Below are 23,910 nucleotides of genomic sequence, written 5' to 3' on the forward strand. Positions count from 1 at the left end.
GAGGATAATGTTGGGTTTTGGTCTTCCATTTGTACTTTATTTGCAACAGGTTTCACTGCTGCTTACAGTATGCCACACTTCAAATTTCCCATCTCTCCCATTCCCATGAGAGCACATGGATTACACACACATGTATGACTGTGTTTAGCTTTTGTGTGGTGTCTGAAGATATAAACGGAGGTCCACACACCTGTGTGGCAAGTGATTTACACACCAAACCGTCTCCCCAGCTTCTTCCCATAAATTCCTTCCCAGCTGGCACAGGAGACTTGGCAGTGGCAGAATGGTCCTTAGAGCATACACAACCCCAAGGCTGATCTTCTACTCATTACTTCAGTTTCCTAGACACTTTTCATAATTAGAGAATTGAGTTAATTACTAACGAGGCACCTGGCCCAGAGTTCACACAGATCCTACTTGTGTTGGACGTGTCCCTCTGGCTAAGTGGATGGTTGAGTGGGCTCAGCTGACCCATTTTGTTCTTCTTACCAGAAAGGGTCTGGACTGTTGACACACCTAGCCGCCTAGACTTGGGGTGTGAATAATCATTGCTCTAATTAAGGCTCCTGACTCAGGCCATCGGCTTTGTTTCCCCACTGAAATGTATTGCAGCCAAGGCTTCATCAGCTGGTGCTAGGAAGTAGGAATCTCATAATAAACAATTTTCTGCAATAATACAGATATGTCATAGCTCAAAGCAGGTGGTTTATTTCAGCCTTTGGAATGAGTCTGCCAATGTCTAATCATTAAGGAAATGACTTAAGGGTGGTCTCTAGCTGCCTTGCTGTGGTTCAGAAGACCCCCATAAAGTGCTTCTCTGGGTCTTCAGCCCCCTGAAACATCACCGTCAACCCGTCCCAAGGCCTTGGTTGTGTGTAGGAATTACCTTGGTGGGGTCTTTATTGCTACTGTCACAGCTAAAGTGTCACCTTTGAGGAAACTTCCTCTCTGTAAAGAATGATCTGCTATGTAACCTTGCGGTTTCTCATCTTTAGAACTGATTGTTGGGTGAATACCTGCTTGTCTCTCCTGGAACCAGCCCCATCACTAAAAGGGGTGCTCTCGGAAAGTAAGACAGTCAATGGCCAACTCTAGAACAGTGCCAGGCATGGGCTGGGGACTCAACAAACTCAATGAATGCCTGAACATTTTTATTAGTGCAGTCAATCAGTGAAAGCTCCCTCTCTTTTCCCTGCTCCCACCACTCTGTTTATGTGGGTCTCTGGCAACATAATTATAGCCTAAATTTATAAGGGTGAAAAACAAGTAATGGAAAGGTTTACTGGGGGATTTATTATTGACTGGATTGAGTCACAACCAAATTCTGAAATTTCCATTAACCATCAGAAGATCCTCTTTCTGGTCTCACACTTAACAGGCATGGGTGTAGTACCACCTCCCCCCACCCCCACTCCTGCACCCCTTTCCCAACAGCTTTTTTTTGGTTCCCAATGTTTTTCACTAATCTTGCCCTAGTAGTCCTCAGCACAAAGGAGGTGCTAATATGCCATATCCTGAGATCATGCACCAATGTTCTCACTGCAACTCTACCACAATTTAGGAACTATTTAATGTCTTTGTGCCTACCCACATTGCTAGCTCCATCCTTTCCCCCTCCGTTTTCTTAAACTTCCTTCTCTTGAACTCTGCCCTCTGGGATTGTCAGAAATTTTTGTTTCTGGATCTTGGCACCTGTTCCTTATGATGACCCCCCATTCCTCTCTAGCTCCCCCCTATTCTCCAAGTCACTGGATTAACATACATTTATTTCAGCTTTGAAGTGGTAATGCTTTCCTTCTGAAAGCTTCCAGAAGAGGTATGGTGCCTCTGACAGCCAGCAGGGTTCCCACAATGTCCAGCTTCTTAGTTTGCTTCTCCATTAAGTTTGCATTTGTTTTAAGTACTCTCATAGCTCTACTATTGGCTGTGGTGCTTGGTGCTTGGTTGTCACTCAGAGTATCCATTTTAATGTGTATGTGCATGCCCCAGAAGTCCGAAGGATGTTTTGGATCTTTGGAACGGGAGTTCCTGGTGGTTGTGAACCACCTGACGTGAGTGCTGGGAACTGAACCCTGGTCCTCAGCAAAGCGCAAGTGCTCTCAACTACTGAGCCATCTCCAGCTTCAGTAATTAGTGATTTTAAATATCCATAAAAGGACTTTTTTTAAGAAAGGAAATCTTGATTTGCATGGCTTTCAAAAATATTTGGAGGTAACTCACCAGCTAATTGTCTACTGTGTTCCCTCTACCCATCAGTTACTTTGGCTTTCTGTGTCCCCTAATCACCAATAAACAGCATAACCTGCTGAGGGGTCTCCACTCAGAGACCCTGCCATGTACAGTGTAAAGTTAGAAGCTGACTTTTAGAAGCCACATCGTCTGTGGTAGTACCTCTCAGCAGAGCAAAATCTCAAAAAGGAAGGAGGTCTCAGGCAGGGCTCAAATTGCAAGATTCAGTGCTTTATGCTTTTGGCATGGCCCTAGAGACAAATACATAATCATGAAGGTATGTAATCTGGTCTGAAACTCGGGCCAGATAGGATGACATGGAGGGAAAGCACACACAGGAACACACACAACCATGAGCTCTCTGATTTGTAAAAACCACATTAATGGATGGCAGCTTCCTACCTCTGATGTGATTTATAAATTAAAATAATTGCTTCTTTGAACTGTTCTGATATTAATTGACCTATCACTAATGGAAGAACAGTCTCCAAGCCATCCAAACATTACCTAAACATTCTTATTCCCTTTATTCTGGAAATTCAAAAACCCACAAAAATAGACTCTCTGTTCTGGTGCCAAGGGTCATAAAGGAAAACCCATCATTTTTGATGACTTTGCAATTCTTATTCTATTTCTTCATCAAATTAACTCTAAGAGCAATGGTGAGTGCTCTGAACTTGAAGTCTTCCCACCCAGCCTTCCCTTTAGAAGTCCCTGTGTTGCACATGGATGCAGTTCTAGTTCAGATTTCTGTAATGAGAGCAGGGCAATTCATTAATTTTTATTAATTTAGCTTTGGATCCATACCCCAAGTCACCTCAGATTGGGGACGCCTGGCATTTCCTTTTAAGGTAAATGAGAGAAAATTGAACTTGCTGTGGTCCAGATCTGCACAGGTGGAGAACAGTTTTCTGGCGGACACTGAACAGCAGTGACCATGACCTTTCTTGAAAAGGCAAAAAACACAGTGTGTAAGATAGGGACTCAAAGCAGGGGTTCTAAACCGGGCACATCTGACCCCTGGGAACGAGTTGTTCAGAGACATTTGATTGTTAGAGCTTGGGGAAGAACACATCACCTCCCAAGATACAAAGGACCACCATGACTCCATGTCAATAGGTCCCAAACTGAGAAATCCAGCCCTGCAGTCTAGAGAGTTTGTGAGTGAGTGTGTGTGTGTGTGTGTGTGTGTGTGTGTGTGTGTGTGTTGGTTATTTATTTGTTTGTTTGTTTGTTTGTTTATTGTATACAAGTACAGTAGGGCTCTCTTCAGACACACCAGAAGAAGGCATCGGATCTCATTACAGATGGTTGTGAGCCACCATGCAGTTTCTGGGAATTGAACTCAGGGCCTCTGGAAGAATAATCAGTGCTCTTAACCACTGAGCCGTTCATCTCTCCATACCAGAAGTTGTGTTTTATAATGCCTCTTTGTGGTTGTACAGCCATGGTATGTTTATTTCTTTGTATGTATACATGTTTGGGTGCTTAAGCACATATGAATGCAGAAGCCAAGGGATGGGGAGTCAAGTGCTATTTAGGGTTTTGTTGTTATTATTTTTTTTTGAGGGACAGCCTCTCAGCCTCTCAGCCTCTCCTTGGCATAGAACACAGCAAGCAGGCTAGGCTAGCAAGCAGGCTAGGCTAGCCGGCCAGTGGTCTCCAGTGCGCCTATCTCTGCCTCCTTAGCACTAGGATTGAACACACCCAGAGTTCTTGGCATGCTTCTTGATCCTCTGAATTTCAAGTTTTATTTCTACAAAATGAAGATAACAGTAAGATACCTAATTTCATTAATGTTTAATCAAGGAAGTTGTAAACGTTTAAATGTATGTTCTATTTTTATTTATTTCCTACTGTGTTTCAAGGAGAAGTTTCCAAGATTTGAGGGCAAACTGTCAGCTTAACGTGTCCATGTTTATAGAGCTCAGTCGCAAGTTAACATATGATAGTGAGTGATCGGTTTGGAGGATTTAGTTTTTCCATTTCTTCATTTATCATTCTCTGCTCTGGGGAGCATCAAAGTCTTTTAGTTATTTCAAAGTATATCATTACTTACTGTAGGCAACAATTAGGCCATTTCTGCATGAAACATAGTAAAAAAATCTTCCTGTTTATTGACTATTGATAAATTTCTATGTATGCTGGCTATTTCCTAACTCCTCCCCCTAAGTCCTTAATGAGCTGTAGTCTCCTCTATTTTATGAAGTCAATTGTTTTAGACCTCCATGATAATGGATAACATGCCATATTTATCTTTCTGTGCCTGGAGAGTTCATTGAAGAAAGTCTCTTGTAATTTTATGCACTTTGACACAGATGACAAAAATTCATTCCTATCTGTGACTATTACCTCATTGTGGTGTGCGTGGACATGTGTGGGAGGAGAAGGGAGGCAGGGAATTCTCTTTATTCATCTGTCAGTGGACGCCCTGGTAGATATGTCTTGGTTATTGTGGATATCACAAGTGCAGATATGTCAGGGGTATGCTGAGCACATTGGTGTGCAAGCTGAGTGTATGGTTGTTCTGACCTTAATTCTTTGAGGAGCCTCTGTACCATTTCACACATTGGCTAAACTAACCTACATTTCCAACAACAGTGCACAAACATCCCCTTTGTCCAGATTCTTAACAGCATTTCTTAAGTGTCACACTAGCAAGAATAAGATGTCCCAAGCATTTATATTTTGGTTTCAAAGCCCATGTTAATTTTTTTCTTTTACTGTATTTGTAGATGGTAGTGACTTTCAGTTCTACCGATGAAATAGAAGCATTTACTAGAACTAGGTGTTTGTTTGGCATGACTAAGTAATAAGAATTTCAAAATGCTAAAGATAATTCTGTTTCTGCGTAGTACTATGAAGTGATCAATTATCGACACAGACATTTCAGCAGACTTGGTCAGAAATCTAATAATACTCACTTTAACTTAAACAGCGAAAGAAAAACAAAGCTTTCAATTGGTAAGAACAAACTTCTCTGTATGTGTGTATGTATGCGTGTGTATCTGTGTGTTTATGTGTGTTGGGGGCATTCCTTGGCCACCTGGCCACCTGGCCACCTTTCTAGCACATTACTGCCTCAGGTAAGAATTGGCAGGCAAGATCATTCTTGAAAATTTACTAAGTGTATAAAATGCACTGATTGTAAGCATGGTATTTCTTGGGAGAATTCTTCCACAATTGTTAGTTATATTATTGTAGGGATGGCTATGTTATTTTTATAGGCAGAATGGGCTGGCATTCTACATTCACTTGGGAATTTAAAAAGCACCGACACCCACAAGCTAAATAAAACCAGTTCTTCTCAGCATAGATGGTATAACCGTATACAGCAAGCTATTGTGGAAACATCATCAGGATTCCTGTTGTTTGAGGGAAAACAAAAAGAGATGAGACACAGGATAACCACCAAAAGGCCTTCTCATGGCCAGTTGGCCACTCACTCCCAAAGCTAGTAAGGCTTCACTATCTACACTGCATTGTTTACATATTTTCCTTTGACTCAGAGTGGGGGAGGAGGAGTGTTAGGAAACAAATTCCTTGGTTCTCACCCCCCTTCCACTCCCAGCAGCTTTCACCACAGCCAGCTCATCACAAAATCCTTAATGGTGAAATATACTAGAGAAACAGGGTAAAATTTCAAAAGAGTGATTTTAAAAACATCCCACAGCAATTATTCATGTTCTTGTAGAGACTACAGAACAAAAAGTGAAATACAAATTATGTCTCTATCTTCAACAGCCATCGATGAGCACTTTCTTTGCTCCCTACACAGAGAGAGTTGCTTGCCTCCCGGGTGTGCTCACCCCACTGAACATTGTCTTAGTATGGCCTGTTGTCATTGTAGACTGGGCTCAGCAAACTTCTTTTGTGATGGGACAAACTGCACATTAGACTTTGCAGGCTGTGTAATGTCTGTTATAACTAGTTTGTTCTGAGTCATTCTTTCATGGTACCATGACATCAACTACCAACAGTGAGTAATCATGGAGGTCTAACCTGGTTCTCCTGTTGGTGGCCTCCTTTTCTTCTTGTACCTCTAGTTTGCTGATTCCTACTAAAAGAGCACTACTGTAATAGAGGACTTTTTCCCCTTCCACCTCCAGCCCCCTGAAATAATGATTCAGATTATATTTACAGATACATTGGCTGTAAGCTTAGGCTGTTCTCCGACTAGCTCATGTATTAACCATCCTGTTATTCTATGCTAAGTTCTGCCTTGTGGCTGGTTACCTTTGTTCAGCTCCCATCCTTCTGACCGCCTCCAAATTCTGGTGTCTATCCCAGAATCCTTTCTGCATACCGGATGTCCCACCTTCTATTCTACCCTTTCCTATAGGCCATAGGTTTTTTATTGACAAGTGATGCAACCATACAATACACAGGAGATTCTTTCCATATACTATTGCTAAAATATTATTAAATGCCTTTACATTAGTGTCATCAATAGTGTGCTACATGTGTTTATACGTGTTCATGTGTGTACGCGCGTGTGTGTGTGTGTGTGTGTGTGTGTGTGTGTGTACATGTCAAAAGGTTAGAGAACAATCAGGTATCCTTCTCTATCAGTGCAGAAAGAAGTCATGATATTCGTACTCATAGTCTCAGCACGCAGGAAATAGAGTTTGGAGGGTCAGAAGTTCAACATCATCTTCAGTATGTGAAACCTGAGACTCAAAACAATCCTGCCCTGCCCAGATAAATAGAAACAAGGCTGAGAGTAGGAGGCAGGATTGGGTTTTGCCCTGCTGGTAATCAAAACCATAGCCCCATTCATGGCAGGCAAATTCTTCACCTCTGAGCTATATCATCTTATTTTTAAGCCCTTGTTTTATTCTTGAGTCATTTCCCTTTTCAATAAACAGCTTTTCTAACAAGCATGGATCAATTTCTGATGGGCTGAAGTCTGTGGTCAGAAACAGAGTTCTCATGTGGGAGGACCTAGAGAATGTCACCATAGCCAAATGGACAGGGAGTTATCTCACGTTGCTAATCCAGCTCTCAACCCCACAAGTTAGACCTTTCCTCTGGTTGTCACATTTCCCCTCCCCTGGTGATTGCATTTAATTCACTATCATACTGTAATACTTCAGCTGTCATTCAAGAGGTCCCACCGGAGAAGATGCTATATTGAAAGTGCATTCTGTTTCCCAAAGAAGTGCAGCTTTTAGCCCCTCCCTGCAAATCAAAAGTGAGGTCTCTGTACGCTGAAAAAGTCAAAATGGAATGTCATCTTGTCACCTTGAGGGTGAAGTTCAAGATTCTGAAAAGGATTTCTGGGAATGCAAATGAAGGGGGAAAAGGTTTTCAATTGTAATACATGTAGTATCAAAATAATTGGGGCTCTGACATATGAAGGCATTTATATCCATATGGAATTTTGCAGGTTTTAAGAAATACTATCTGTCAAATATGACTTACCATACTAGATACCTTTGTGTCAATGACCCATCAATCAATGGTTTCTTTTATTCCTCCACTCATTTATTCATTTATTTACCCAATGAAGAGCCATTGTGCTTTATGTTTCTAATCAACACCATTAACAGTACTGACTAAGTGCCCGGTACCCCTGCAGCTGGAGAGTGCACAGACCATGCAACCATATCCACTAGACCTAAATCAATACCATTTAAATGTATTCACCAATGGTGTCAGTACTGACCACACTTCAAGGTTGTGCACAGAAGCCTAGAGTCAGAAACAGAAGGTCACTGGCAAAACTCACCGAGGCTCACAGCATCGACAAGATTTGATATCCACAGGCAGTACCAAGCATGTTCCAGGCATGATGTCTCTCTTGAAGTCAGACAGAAGAATCAGTAGCCACAGAAAAACGAATAACTACAGACGGAGAAACATGCTGAGAAAGGCTGGAAAAGAACTGGGTGTGGAACTGTGGTGCTAAGCAGACAGGGAAGGAAGACAGGGAGCATTCAGGCTGTAGCCTGAAGAATAAGTATGTTCATAAATGAGACATCCAGCATAGGAGAGGACTGTTCAGGAGAACGCAATCCAAGTCATGAAGGAACACAAGGCCCGAGTAAGAAAGCATGGTACAGGGGCTGGGGATTTAGCTCAGTGGTAGAGCGCTTACCTAGGAAGCGCAAGGCCCTGGGTTCGGTCCCCAGCTCTGAAAAAAAAAGAACCAAAAAAAAAAAAAAAAAAAAGCATGGTACAAAAATGAAGGAAACCTGGAGGCATAGGGATACAAAGATAGCGGGGCTCAGACTTTCCAGTGCACACCGCAGATTTGTTTCTTACCCTAAAACAAAGGCTGACATTGGATGTCTTATCTAGGAGAGCATGACTTTTTAGCAAGGTCCCACAATTTGTATTGTGAAAGCAGCTTATGAATAGACTACAGTATATGAGGCTGAGAGTGTAGGGGCTGTGTGAGCTGTGTGGGCTGTGTGTAAGTGACAGGCATTAATGACTTGCTATCGGGCATGTCCACATGCCGAAGAGCTGAACAGATCAAAGTGGTCTTCAAGTGCAATGGCCTAACCTAATCTCACATTGCTACTTTGCAGTCAGCACCTCTGAGCTATTTCTACCTTTGAATGCTCTCAGACAATACTAATTGCCATCTATTGTGAGTGGCCCCATGAAAGGCAAAACTATTTGATGTTAACATCAAAGGCTATTGTAGTCAAATCTTAGACTTGCTTATTAAGACACAGTATAGCCAATAAAATAGTCATTGCCCTTTTATATACCAAAAGCCCACTTGACAACCTCAAATTTAATTCCTCATTTGCCTTCTATAACGTGCAGTGCCTCCCTTAATGGGATAATAACACTGCATGTGATCCACCCTGGACAATGCCTGCTAGGACATAGTGATTTTAGCTACTTTTTACTCTTGCTACTAGCCGTACTTCTATTATGTTGGGGTCATAGAGTGAGAATTAATTACATCCTTGTTCCTCAATATTGGGTACCATAATTTCAGAAAATAGACCCACGATCCAAAGCAATAGAGATGAAAATTTCTACTTCTCTTACCAAAATGGCTGAATTTATTGACACGGTTTAGTTTTCGTGCTCATAGCACAGCAACCTTGGGTATCTCCAGATGTAATTTTTTCCAATGCCGTTGTCAGAGACAGTGAAGCTTTGAGCAGGGCCTGTGTACTGGAATTGAGTTGGGTATGGAAGAATTTAGTAGAATATTCTCATTCCTCATGGGAGTTATGGAGTAGTGACATGGAGAGCACAAATCCCAAGGCTAGGTGTGTGAGAAGGTATGCTGGACAAGTCTCCCTGTACTGCTGTGACTCGGTCTTCCCATGTATAAAATCCCATGTAGGGATGATAATGGCACTACTTATTAGGTTGGATATGAGGATTGGGTAAATGGTAACATTCGTGACTGGTGCATAGACTCAGAGAGGTTGGCCATTATTTGGAAAATCCTGTCGCCCTATTAGAGTGTTCCAGTAAAGCTTCTCCCCAAAGCGAGCATGAGGGATGGATAGAGCAGCTCTCTGATGCTTTACACTGCCTGGGATAGAGTTTGCACCAAATGCAAGCAGAGGGGAAGGAAGCTTGCCCCACATGTCCTGTTGTCATCTGCCGTCTACCTCAGCTCTGTCCCTACCCTCAGTCTCTAAATCCTAGACAGAGGGAATGGGTCATACTATCAGATACCCTTTCCTGACAGGAGTCTGCTCACTGTATTCTACATCCAGTTGGCAGTCAACGAATCTTCTGAGTTTTAAGAACTCTTGTTTTTTAAGAGATATCGCTCCTAGCTAAATGGATGGCAGGGGCTGGTGTGTGGCAGCAGTATCCAAACTCTGACTGGGAAGCAGGAGGTCACATGTATCTTTTTCTTATGTTTTTCTGATCTTCTAGCTCTTGGGATCTGGTTTTCAGGGTCCCCCAAAGCTGCAGGAAAGCAGCAGAAAGTAACACTAACTAACTCCCCAGTCAACAGTCAACCCCTTCCACATGCACTCTTTCTTTCTTTCTTTCTTTCTTTCTTTCTTTCTTTCTTTCTTTCTCTCTCTCTCTCTCTCTTTCTTTCTTTCTTCCTTTCTTTCTTTCTTTTTCTTTTTTTCTTTCTTTTTTTTGAATCAGAATTTCTGGGTTTCTTTGTCCAAAGCAGAATGGAAGAATAGAGAGAATGAATTGATGATAAGATGAACATGCTGATCCCCTTGTTCTCTCATTGATAGTTCCATAAATTAGGTTTAAGTAGATGTATTAGGTACTGAATGAGATCTGGTATAGCATCTCCTATAGGCAGGCTCTTAGGAAGCAGGGAAAATGACGGATGGATAGATATAGAGAAAACACACACAAAATACCTGAGTAAAGCATCACACTGAACTTTAACTGAATGTATTTAATATGAGAAATGTGTTTAATTCCATATGCTGCCCAATCTCTTTTTAATTGGTTATCTACTTCCTCCATTTGAAGTACCCACTGGGGTGTGTGTGTGTGTGTGTGTGTGTGTGTGTGTGTGTGTGTGTATAGGCTTATAGTCTGTGGAAGCACTAGGCTAATTCTGACCCATTGTTTTTATGAATAAAGTTTTATTAGAACATTGCCAGGCCCTTTGCTTCTGTGTTACCTGATCAGACACCATGGGGCCCTCAAAACCTAATACCACTTGGCCCATGATGGGCTGACACACATGGAATGCTTTACAAAGAGAATAGATGCATGAACACACAAGGATAAAGAGTGGAGGACATAATGTATTAAGAGGATGAGACTGTACTTGGAATATCTTGCCTAAACCCTGACATTTTTTCCTAACATTGATTTTAGGACTAGGGATCTGGCTCAGTGGGTAAAGTGCTTGTGGGCCTGTGAGAACCTGAATTCAAATCACCACCACCTAAGTGAAAGCCAGATGTGAAAGTGTTTATGACCCCAGTACTGGTGAATCAGAGACAAGAAGATTCCAGGGGTTTCCAACCTAGCCAAACAGGGGATCATCAGGTTCAGTGTGAGACCATTTCTTGAAAAATAATGTGGAGAGTGACAGAAAAAAATGCCAGAGGCTGAACTCTGGCCTCCATACACCCATGCAGGGACAAGTGTACCCATGATCAAACATACACCTCACATGCTTCACATGTGCATGACACACATACACACACATGTGCACACATGTATACACATATGCATGTACACATTATATTTTAAAAGCAGAAACAAATTAAAAACAATAGTTCCATTTCTGTACATCCTCAAAAATATACTTCTGAAGTTTTTGAGGCAAAAAAAAAAGGTACAATTCTAGATTACTGAGTGATGAGCTCATGTTTTCATTTTTAGTTCAAAGCACAGCTCATTCATTACCAATCATCTTCTTAATTGTGAACTAACAGTGGAGAGAGGCGGCCTGTGCAAATTAACTTGAGAAACTTATTTCGACGACAACATGGGTTGCTCGCACATGAATGAAACAGCAGGCAGCAAACTGCAGTAATGTAAATAATATTTACCAAACTGGTCGTTCATCAAAATTAAATTGTATAAGGCCCCGGGAGACTTGGTTATCAAAGTCTCTACGCCAGACACAGCATAAATCTGATAACTCGTACAGTCTCCAGGCCAGCCCTGTTCTCCTCAGCAGAGCTCTTCTGACGCTAACTTTCCAAATGAGATTTCTTTGTTTGAAAACTCAGTCTATTAGCCAAGCAAAGAGCAAGGAAGCCTGTATGCTTTTACAAGATCAAAAGAAAACAGAAGAGATGTTTTATTTGTTTTACATGGAGGTGAAATATCTCACTCACCAGATCCACTGCCTCCATGCTGTTGTGAAGCCGTTGGATAATCTCTACCTGCTATCTGCTCACTTGCTCCACGTCACCTCCCAACTCGTGGTGCAGGCCAGGGGAAAGAAACAATCTAATCCCCTAGAAGGCTGTGTTTTTCAAAGACATCTTGGATACTTCGCTACACAAACAATAGTTGTAAGAGGTCTGGGATATTAATTTTTCACAGGCAAGATATTCATCTTTAATGCACATGGCCATAGGTTAAAAAGCAGTGTTCAGCTTGTGTACATTGGCTACAGCAATGTTATTCAAGACTTCCTCCTAGGTCTTGGCTGCAAAGGACTTTTCCCCCTACTGTGTTCCATATTTCTCTTTGCATTTCAAAGTTCCGGAATCAAATGCAATTAAGGTATCTCGTTGGAGTTGGAGGACATGTTTGTGATTTACATTTGTATCCTTAATGACTAGTGGTGCCATTTTTCTAAAACAGCCCAAAGAAGTGCTCCTCCTCCTCCTCCTCCTCCTCCTCTTCCTCCTCCTCCTCTTCCTCCTCTTCCTCTTCCTCCTCCTCCTCTTCCTCTTCTTCCTCCTCCTCTTCTTCCTCTTCTTCCTCCTCCTCTTCCTCTTCTTCCTCCTCCTCCTCTTCCTCCTCCTCCTTCTTTTCCTTCCCCCCTCCTCTTCCTTCTTCTTTTGCCTGAAATTGATTTAAAAGAAATAGAAGGAAAAAGAAGAGGAGAGAGAGAGAGAGAGAGAGAGAGAACAAGTATGAGACAGGGGATAAAGGAGAAGTTCAGGGGTAGGGGAGGGAGAGAAGAAAGCCTGGCTATATCCGTGTGAATGAGTTCCTTAAATATGGCCGCCTCATCTTTCTGATTAATAGTTTTAACTAATTAACATGGCTAGGTTAGGTAGCCTTGAGTTATGATGATGGGACTGGCCTCTTGGATTGAAAAAACAAACTTGGTCCTGAAGCCGAGGGTTATTGTACAGCTCTGTGTAAAGATGCACTTGGTAACCAGCCTTTCCCGAGTAGAGAGGTGAAAGATCTTGGACTGAAGAAGATGAGATGACAGCCCCAATAAGACCGCGCTGATGTTCATAAGCACACAAGCAACAAAATGACCAGGAGAGCTAGAATACCAAAAGACACCAAATGTTCTGCCCCAGAAATGGAGCAGGATGCTATTTGTGTGTCCACTTCATTAAAGACATATTTCCTCATGCCTACAACATATCTGTCTACATGACTGCAAATGTAGGTTGCTGTTTAAGCCCCTTTTCTCCATATCTACAGCTACAGGAAGTACAGCAGCCTTGCACTGTGCTTTTATTAGGCTGAGTATAGCCAGATGATTTTAATAAAGTTTTAAAAGAACATTAGTTTCCTGCTATTTCAATGAAAACCACTTGCAAGAAGAATTTAAAGCAGTAGATCTCTGTCTTGTCAAAACATGCCCTCTTTATGCAAATACACCCCTCCTTATAATAGCCAAGGATGCACAAATATAACCATTGACTCCATGTGAAATGGGAAGACCATCATCATGCTAACAGAATAAGGATGAAGACACGGGAAGATGATCCAGTGGGTAAGAACACATACTCCGCAAGCGTAAGGATCTGAGTTACCATCCCAGTACTAACATAATAAGGCCAGGCATGGCCGTTTGTGCCTCTAATCCAACTGCTTGCAGGTAGTGGGACAGAGACAATATTTCTGGCGCTCACTGGCTCCAGGCTGGCCAAAAACAGGAGCTCCAGATTCTTAGAGACCCCCCCCTCTCTTATGGAAAAGAAACAGAGAGTAATATAGGAAGACATTCAATGTTTTCCCTCTGGCCTCTGTGTGCACACAAGCACAGATACATGTAAATATAACCCAGACAGACAGACAGACAGACAGACACACACACACACACACACACATCAAAGAGAAAGAAAGAGTGAGGAAATGATGAGTAAACTGCATGCCATGGTATTTTGCCCAGAGTCCTCTTCGGGGATTTCTTCCTGTTCCCATGAGCCCTGATACTGAAACTTTAGACTCCTGGTTAGAAGAGTCACTCTGTGTACTTCTTCTCAGCCAGATGTCCTTATCCTAGGCCATATCCCATGGGAGTTTGGCCAGCATACGTGTATGAGTGGGGGTGAGGAGAAGAGGTGCACAAGAACCTGGTTCCCCCCGCCCCCAAGGCAGCTCCAAAGCTCCCATTGGAAGGAGCTGTGGTCCTTCCTGTAACTGTATCACAGTTTAACATCACTTTCTGCCTGTTTCTACTTCTTGTAACTGCCTCAAGAGAATACTGAAGCAGCTCCTATGCACATCTCTACCTCCATTTCCTGAGACATCCAATCTAAGATGTCAAGCGTCTTCCTTCTTACTTTACCTCACAACTCTTTTACCTTTGACTTTTTTTTCATAATAGTTATGCACAAGCCATACAAAAGCCAAGAAAAGAACTCCTTAGACTTATTGGCATGTTGGCATTTTAATTTTTATCGATTTCCTAAAGTATGTTCTTTTAATGCAATTTCAGGAGTAAATATTGCAGTTTATCTAGCAAAGATCTGGAGGTCAAGTTGTTGCCCTGAATACACGAGGACTGGAGGCTGGATTCCAACCAGTTAAGTAAATCAGAAGTCAGACACAGAGCATTTCTAAAATAAGCCCACTAGCTAGAATAGCTAAATTGGTGATCTCTGGATTCAACTGAGACACTGCATTAGTAAATGTCTTAGTTGGCGTTTATACTCCTGCAAAAACTTCATGACCAAGAAACAAGCTGGGGAGGAAAGAGTTTATTCAGCTTACACTTCCACATTGCTGTTCATCACCAAAGGAAGTCAGGACTGGAACTCAAGCCGGTCAGGAAGCAGGAGCTGATGCAGAGGCCATGGAGAAATGTTACTTGCTTCCTCTGGCTTGCTCAGCTTGCTCTCTTATGGAGCCCAAAACTACAATCCCAGGGACAGCACCACCCACAATGGGCTGGTTCCTCCCCTCTTGATCACTAGTTGAGAGAATGAATACCTTATAACTGGGTCTCATGGAGGCATTTCTTTAACTGAGGCTCCTTTCTCTGTGATAACTCCAGCTTGTGTCAAGCTGACACACAAAACCAGCCAGTACAATATATAAAGTAGAAAGTGACCAAGGAAGACATCTTCTGGTCTTTCATGCATTTGCATGCATGCACTTAGCCATATGTGAACCTGCACACATGCATGCAAACACACACACATACACACACACACACACACACACACACACACACATGCAAAAAAATCACTAACCATAGTAATAGGATAGCATCAGATTTTATATAGTTACATTTAAAAAAAACTAATGTCTGCCTCGTATTCTTCAATTGTCTTACAGGTATAATTTTGTATAGCACACATTGATTTTAGAATAACCATTTCCATTTTGAGAATCGTGTTGTGGTCACCATTACTTCTCACCAAGATTCTTACCACAACCATGGAATGGGATTTCATTGAGTTTCCTCTTTTGAGACTGAGCTTCCTGTTATCCCCACTGATGAAAGCTTTGGGGTCTCCCTGAACTTCTTGCCCCCTCTCTTCTTGTGTCCTTCTTAAGATTCTTTTTTAAAGAGTGTGGTCAGATGAGTTCCCTGGGGTCCTCTCTGTAGCTAACCATCCCTACCACAGTCCTGTCACAGAGCTCAGCACAAGGCCCAGGTTGATCCTCAGCACCATGCACACGGGGTATGGCGTTGCTTGCAAACCTAGCACTTGGCAGGTGTTGGCACGGGGATCAGGAACACAGTGGCATCTTTATTCATAGAAAGCCTAGAATAGCCTGTCTCAATGAAAAACAAAATATGTGTAAAAAATTACCACCATAAAAATGTTTAGAGTCTCCAGACGTAGGATTGTTACTCCTCAAGACTTAGATTATAGAACGTTGTCGGATTGACTTCTTTTAAAAAAATAAAATAAAAACTGTATGCTTTTCTTTGATGTGCGTAGTGCATGTTTTGGGAATTGGGATCTGTCAGAAGATGCTGGTTACACTAGACCTAGTAGGAGAAATCAACAAGTGCTTATGACACTGGCAGCTCTGTGCACACAGGTACAGAGAATTAGATGGTAGAGACAGGACTTCTTATCGAGAGCTAAAGATAGGAGAGTTGAATGGTAATCATATATCAACAAGCTTTGTTTGAAGGCATTTATCCAAAGGATAAATGTTGGAAAATGTGAATGCATGTGCTTATGCGTGCATGCGTGTGTGTGTATATATATATATATATATATATATATATATATATATATGTGTGTGTGTGTGTGTGTGTGTGTGTGTGTGTGTGTGTGTGTGTGTGTTCATGATTATGTGAGATTATGCAAGTATTCACACATGTATAGGTCAGGAGACCAAAAGTTTATGCTGGGTATCTTTATCTATTGCTTGCTCCTTCATTTTTTTGAGAGAGGATCTCTCACTGAAGCTGGAGTTCAGTGATTTGGCCCAGGGAGCTGTCTGCCTCTGTCTGCCCAGTGCTGGAGCTACAGGCATGTAACACAGCACCCAGCTATTTGAATGAGGACTTGGAATCCAAACGTAGATCCTCCTGCTTCTGTAGCAAGCGCTCTACTGAGTGATCAAATCCTCCTTGTCCCCATGGAAGACTATGAAGTAGTTAAGAACAAGATCCATTCTGCACCGAGAAAATATCACTCCAGAGGGAGAGAATAGAATGGCTGGACTGCTGAGCAAAGATTATGACTGTGTGAGATTATGGCTTATGCCAGTGAGGGGCTGCTAGGACTAAAAGTTGTCAAGATTATATATATATATTTTTTTCTTGGACTGGACCATGAAGTCAACATAAGGGTTCAAGATCAGCATGTAAGCAAAAGGGAAGCCAGAAACAGAAGAGAATAAGAACTTTAACATATACTACACATATGCAGATAAAGAGTCATGAAGCAAATGTAAACTTGAGAGTCTGTGCAGCTTCGTCTACTGGATAGCACTGTGACATATATTTCTAAGTGCTGAAGTAAAAAAATCACTTGTCCAATATGACTCCAAATCTGAGGAAGCCTGACAAATACCAGCTGCGTGTTACCATGGGAACCAAGTAGTAGACCTCACCAAGGAAGCACATAGGTCCCTTTCTCCTTCTAAGAAATAAGACTCAAGTGAGCAGACCCCATGGCTCCGATGTAAAAACCTACCAGCAGTGCACATTAAGTGAAGGAGAGCTCCAAAAGATGCAGTGACAGACTGCTTCAGAACTATGCTTGGGTTCAATGTTGGTCAGTGGCATTCTGGGGCCCTCGCTGTGATGTGAGGTATTTGTGGTCTCCTCAGCTTCCTGTGGTTCAGTCACATTTTATGCTTAGCATTTACCATGGGAGAGTTGGGACAAGCCATCTGTGTGGGGAACTTCAAAGATGTGTTTGTCTTTACATTCTGTTACAATGAAGTCAATGCAAATTGTTTCGTGTGTGTTTAAAACTATTTAGCTTCGTTTCAGAGGGGGATAGTAAGGAGGGTGGGTGAGGACTGGCTGTGACTCCTAATATGATGTTGGCTTGGCTGATGAAAAAACATCCAACAGATGTTAGTGTTGATTCACGGTTGTGTTGTGGGAAGAATCTACACTTTGTTATTTTTCGAATTCTATTTGGATACAAATTTCTCATACTAGGGAAAACACTGCCTTTCCATTTAGACATAATTTAACATTGGCAGCTCCTTTTTTCTTTTCTTTCCATTTTTCAGGAGCAGCACAAATACTTTCTTGAACTTGAGGCTGACCTGATCTTTATTTAATGTTCTTTCAGAGATGAACTGAAAGGCATCATTCCTCGTGGAGAAGGCTCTCAGCCAGAGTTCAGAGTTCAGAGGGAGCCTCAGAGCAGACCAAAAGGAACAGAACTTAAGGGTGGCGGGACTGAGCCTGCACATGAACTCCGTGATGCTCTTACCATTAGGCAATACCACCCCTCTACTGTTTGGCAGTAATGCTGCCAAGATGGCAGCTCCCTCAGTGACTGCACTGACCACAGCAGTCACGTCCGGCAGCCTACATTTTGTTACTTGCAAGAAAACTTTAAAATATGATAGCATAGAATTAGACAATTTCTTTGTTAATTGAGTATATTATAACAAGGATGGCCCCCCAAAACTGGTCATTATTAGGACTTCGACATGACTATAGTAAAAGGGAGAGAACATCTCCTAATCTGATACATGTAGAAAACTTCCCTTACAGTTTTAATTACTGAAAGTATGTAAATTATATCGAGAGGTTTTTTTTTTTTTTTCCAAAATAAGCACACTCCAGTTCGAATCTACAGCACCACTGAAATTTTGAACCAGACAATTGCCTGTTTGGAATTGTCTGAATGGATTAATTATGATTTACATTTTTAGCTTCCTTGACTTCTCCCTACCATTTGCCACAACTACCCCCAAGTGTGATAACCAAAATGGTGCCTAGAGCTTTAAATATAGGTCAGTTGGCTGGTAGTATATTTCTTATAGCATAAAGCTCTGGGCTCAATTATAAAGACTGAACAAATTGGGCATGGTGGCCCGTGCCTGTGATTCCAGTACTTGGGAGGCAGAGGCAGGCATATATCTGAGTTCAAGGCCAGCCTGGTCCATAGAGTGAGTTCCAGGACAGCCAGGTCCACTCAGAGAAACCATATCTCAAACAACAACAACAACAGCAAAAACAACAGAGAATTCAAGGTTAACCTGGGCAATATGTTGGAACTTTGACTATAGATCAGTCTGTACTATACCCGCATACTGTTCGTACTGCATGTATAAAGTTTCCGTTTCTATCTCCAGTACACAGAAGTCAAGCATAAAGAATACACCTGTAATCCTAGCTCTCAGGAAGTGGTGACAGGAAGATCAGCAATTCAAGGCCATGCTGACGTATATGAGATCCTGTCTCAAACATAGCAAGAAAAGAAGCTGGAGAGATGGCTTAGAGATTGCGAGCACTGGCCACTCCTGCAGAGGACTCAGGCTAAGTTCTCAGCATTCAAGTTAGGAGACTCATGAGCCCCTGTAACCCCAATTCCAGGGGACCCAACACCTTCTTCTGGCCTCTGCAGATGTCTGCATGTACATGATACACACATATACACTTAGGCACACACATATACATAAAATGAATAAATACATCATTAAAAATAACAACAGCTAAATGATAGCTAGCTTTTGCCATAGATCTTTTGGTGAGGGTGGTGAAGCAGGCCCCAACTGACAAACACTAATTTGGACAAATCTGTATGTTTAAATTTTAAGGAGAAATTTCCTTTATTAAAGCATGAAGTACATGCTAGTCAATCTTTTATTGACAAAATATGGGAACATGCTACCTAGGTAATACAATATCACCTCCCAGTTAGTGTCTGAATGTTGTTTCAGTAAACAAAAGCAGAGTTCCGACATCCTCAAATCACTAAAAATAAACTTTGCATTCTTCTAGAAGTCTTCCCTAGGAGAGGTAGGTATAGGAAACAGGATGAGCTCTCCGTCCCTCCATTAGAGTCTCTCCTCAAAGCAGTTCCTCATACATCATTCTGCCTTCAACTCTAAACTTGACCCCAGCCACTGACCTCTACTGACTTCCCAGCCTCCTCTCCTTGACCAAACCTTAGTATCCACAGACTTGGTTCTTTCCCATGTGGCTCTCTTGTCTTTCTAGTTTGTATCCAGCTTCTTCCCATTGAGAAAGCTTGCCCATCACCTAGCCCACACAGCAACAGGCACGAAGCCCAAGTAAATAGGAAATCTTGAAATGTTTAAAGATGAGAGAAGATATCAACCCTTAGGAGAGACTATTCTTTTGTTCAGTTATTGTATTTGCAAGTGTGTGTGTGCATGAGTACCTGTGTGTGTGCACGAGTGCATGCACATTGTGTTTTACAAAGGAGCAAAGGCCAATTAGAATGTTTGTAAAAATTTAGGTAGATTCTCATGCACCAGGTACTGTGCAGAGATTCAGGGTGAAAAGGCAAACTTTAATTTCCCAGGGATAAAGGAAACAACATGACCTAAGGCTTTCACATCCGCTTTTCCTATTGACTCATGAGGTGACTTCTAGCTACTTTATTTTAATGACATCGTCATCACTTTTGTGCCATGGTGTCAGCATCCTATGAGAATGTGACATTTGCTCTCACTACAGATAAGACAATAGGTACTGCTTGACTAGTTGAGAGAAATTGAGTCTCTAGGGAGTTATGTAAGTTGTCAACATCATACAGGTGATACTTTCCTATTTGCAATGGCAAGAAAAATCCCTCTGTTCAAGAATTCCTGGCCCCACCTCCTCATTTGCTGCCTGGTGTGGTCTGATAAGGGAACATCTGGTTACCATTTCCACTCATCTTTCAACGAATATGTGTGGAAAACTGGAGGATGGCTGGCCCAATGGACCACTGGAAACACTCTGCCTGCAATTTTTTATTAGAAGAACCTGTCTAAAGAGTCTTCCTTATCCACAGCAGCCATGTCTTTCTAGGCTGTAAATGTTTAAAGGTCCCACTAGTCAATGCATACTCTAAGTATCAGTATTAGGAACTAGTATCACATAATGAATCTTGGGCCATATCTACTAGGTGCTTTCCCAGATGATTAAAACATGATGAACCCCAAGACATTGGAAGTGGGTCCTCACCTAAGAATTTCATATTCCAGTGGCTTTTTTCTACTAATCTTTTTAAATTTATTTATTTGTAGTTTATGAGCATTTTCCCTTCATGTATGCCTACATAGTACACATATGTCTGGTGCCCACAGAAGTCAGAAAAGAGCATTGGCTTCCCCCTGGAACTGGGGATACAATTACAGATAGCTGTGAACCACGATGTAATGTGAGGAACTGAACCTGGGTTCACTGCAAGAACAACTGCTCTTAACCGCTGAGCCATTTCTCCAGCTCCTGCATCGCGCTTAAAACTAAACACATCCCTAAATCTCCAGGAGAGCTGATGAAATAGAGACTGCAAGGCTTCTCCTCCCCACTAAGGTTTTGGATTCTGTAATTTCATCTTGGGACCCAATACTTTGCATTTCTAACAAGTTATCTGGTGGCCTGGGACCCTCAGTTTGTGAGCCACTGCTACAGCCAAAAACATTGAGGAACTAGTCAGTTAAATGAAGCAGGATGATTTTCTGATATATTTTCTCCATCTTGAAGATGCTAATGTTATTGTTAATGTGTAACTAATTAATTATTAATGCTAATGTAATTGGATATTCAAGCTCTTTAATTGACACAAACCATACTTTAGAAAAGTTTTCTTATAGATAAGTTTTCCAAAAAATGAACTATGGGAACCAATAGTCTTTAAATAGTAGACTGCTATTTTTGAATTAGGAAAAGGAGGAGGAGGAGGAGGAGGAGGAGGAGGAGGAGGAGGAGGAGGAGGAGGAGAAGGAGGAGGAGGAGGAGGAAGAGGAGGAAGAGAAGCTGAGTACAATCAAATGACCTCTTGTTGGTGGGGAGAGGTATGGCATATGCCAGGTGTCTGACAGGTCAGTGCAGCTGTTTAGTCCTTTGGCAAATAAATAGCACATTTCTCCAAGAGATTAGTATGGGCTGAAAGTAAATTCTGTGTTGTTGGGATTCATATACATATACCAGGAAAAGGCGCAAAAACGTATCTTCTATGACATTTGAATTACCATTTTGTCCCCCTTATTGAAATACAAGCCAAGACTCAAACACTGATGAAACAGAGATCTGACATTTTACTCTGGGATGCTGGGTACCAGCCTAGACAAAGAGCCTGTTAACTGTGAGAGACAAAGAGTCCTTTTATAAGGTAATTCATTCATCTGGGAGAAATATTAAGTAAAGTTTCAAAGGATGGAGTTCTCCAGCATTTTTACCTATAACACTCACTGAGTGATAGTGGATTAAACCACACTTGGAAACACATGAATGAAGGTGAGAGGCATTTCTTAAAAACAGGCTGGGATCCACATTAAAAACTCAACTTTTGCCTCCAGTGACGGGAATTAATGCCAGGAAATGAAGACCAAAATGGCTGCTGAAATTTGGTCAAGTGGGTATCTTTTGCCCTGCAAGCTAAACATAAGACACCTATTTTGTCGTACTCCTTGTGGGTAAGAGACAGGAAAGGGCAGGATGGATATATTCTTTGCCATTAAAGAGTGTTATAATAAGAAGCATTATAAGAAGAAGCCTGAAAAGAATGGAAAAATGTCTCCAATAACTCACTGTTATAATATCACATCTAAGGATAACCAATGGGATCAATGTTGGAAAAGATGGCTTTAGAAATAGTGCCTAGAGTGGCTGTTTATGATTTACTTGAGCTAACTGTGTGTGTGTGTGTGTGTGTGTGTGTGTGTGTGTGTGTGTGTGAGAGAGAGAGAGAGAGAGAGAGTCCATGTAATGTTTGAATGAGTATGTAAAAAAGATCACAACAGGGTTTGTGGATTGGGTGCTGTCAGACGAGGAGGAGGACAGATCTACTGCACAGAAGAAGTGTGCAGAAATCCACAATGAGTCACATGTGAGTGTGCAAATGTGTATGTACATCTGGCGGGAACAGGGGCCACAGTACCCTAGGGTTAGTTAGACTCATTGTTCTGGTTCGGAGCAGCCCACTGCCCATGATATCCATCCCTTATCCCCAGTGCTGCGCAGCACTTCCTGCCACGTTTACACAAACAGGAGAATCATTTGGCAGAGTCTAGGATTACATGTGGTAGTATCATACGTTTGCTGATACCTCTTGTTTTCCCCTAGGGCTTCCTTTATCTGTCTGTCCTGCCTGTGCTTAGGAGTTGTGCCTTGCTGTTCCTGCTAATTCTACACAAACCTCTTCAACAACGTGCTGTTGCTCAGTCTCTTCTACTCTTTGGGTAAGCTGATCCACTCCCTCCCAGCGGTGCTGCAGAGAGAGAGCAAAAGGACCAGGGACTAACGTTGGGGACCACAAAGCCTATGATGGCCTGAATTCTGCTTGTTATGAACTGTATGAAAAGATCATTTTATATCAGTGACTCTTTGTGGTAGTTATTAAACACAAAAAGATTACTGGATAAATTATTCATTAAAATAAAATAATTTGTTTAGCTGGGGTTAAAAAGGAGGAATGGCCATAGGATATAGATGTCTAAAGATGACCTGGGGGGAGATATTTTAGAAAGTGAGTATGAAGAAGTTTTTGTATTATTTTCTACTACTAAAACATAAAAGTCATTCAGAGGAACTCGAAAATGTTGGGGTTAACTATCAAATTCTCTGGAGGGACTCAGGAAAACCCAACAGAAGGTTGGCAGGGGAGCTCAGGGGATACAGGACTGTGCACATGGGAGAACAAGCAGACTGCCCAATTTCTGAACAACTTTTCTTCTGTAATGTCCAGCACCACAGCTCAAGACACTTGCCCTCTTATGATGTCCACATTCCTGCATCAGGAACTCCCCTCCGTCATAGTGATGGTTTAATCATGGGAGTGTGTGTTTGCGTGTGTGTGTGTGTGTGTGTGTGTGTGTGTGTGTGTGTGTGTGTGTGTGTGTGATGGCTCCCAAAGCCCTCCCATGTACTTTGTGCTTTTAAGTAGCATGGAGTTAATCAAGGCAGGCCGAACCCCTTGCAAGTAGAGGGAGGCACAAACCTGTTTTTCTTTACCCTTTTTTGAAGACAGCCTGCTTGTGTAATCGTACCCACACGAGTCTGGCTTGTGTTGTTAGAGGAATTATCTCCTCATTAAAAATAAATCTTAATAGACCTAATTTGAAGGCTGCTTTTGTCTGTAACTTGATCAAGAGGGTAATGAATGTGAGTCAGGTTTTTAAGCAGAGGGACAGTAGAGAAAGTCAGAAATGTTCAACAGGACAGATTACAGCCACAGTAGGGGCTTTGATATGCTAACGAGCCCCAGGACAATCAAATACAAG

At 41.9% G+C, this 23,910-nt stretch overlaps 1 long non-coding RNA gene across 3 annotated transcripts in view; it reads left to right on the plus strand.

Annotated features, from left to right (window-relative positions):
- The window catches only part of LOC102555978 (uncharacterized), a 230,490-nt gene that overhangs the window by 172,919 nt on the left and 33,661 nt on the right, over window positions 1-23,910 (plus strand). For all 3 annotated transcript variants that reach the window (XR_005503755.2, XR_005503757.2, XR_005503749.2), the window contains exon 4: window positions 22,754-22,869. This is a non-coding gene — a long non-coding RNA (uncharacterized LOC102555978). The remainder of the gene's footprint in view (window positions 1-22,753; window positions 22,870-23,910) is intronic.

Source organism: Rattus norvegicus, chromosome 4 (assembly GCF_036323735.1).
Source record: "Rattus norvegicus strain BN/NHsdMcwi chromosome 4, GRCr8, whole genome shotgun sequence".
NCBI lineage: Eukaryota > Metazoa > Chordata > Mammalia > Rodentia > Muridae > Rattus > Rattus norvegicus.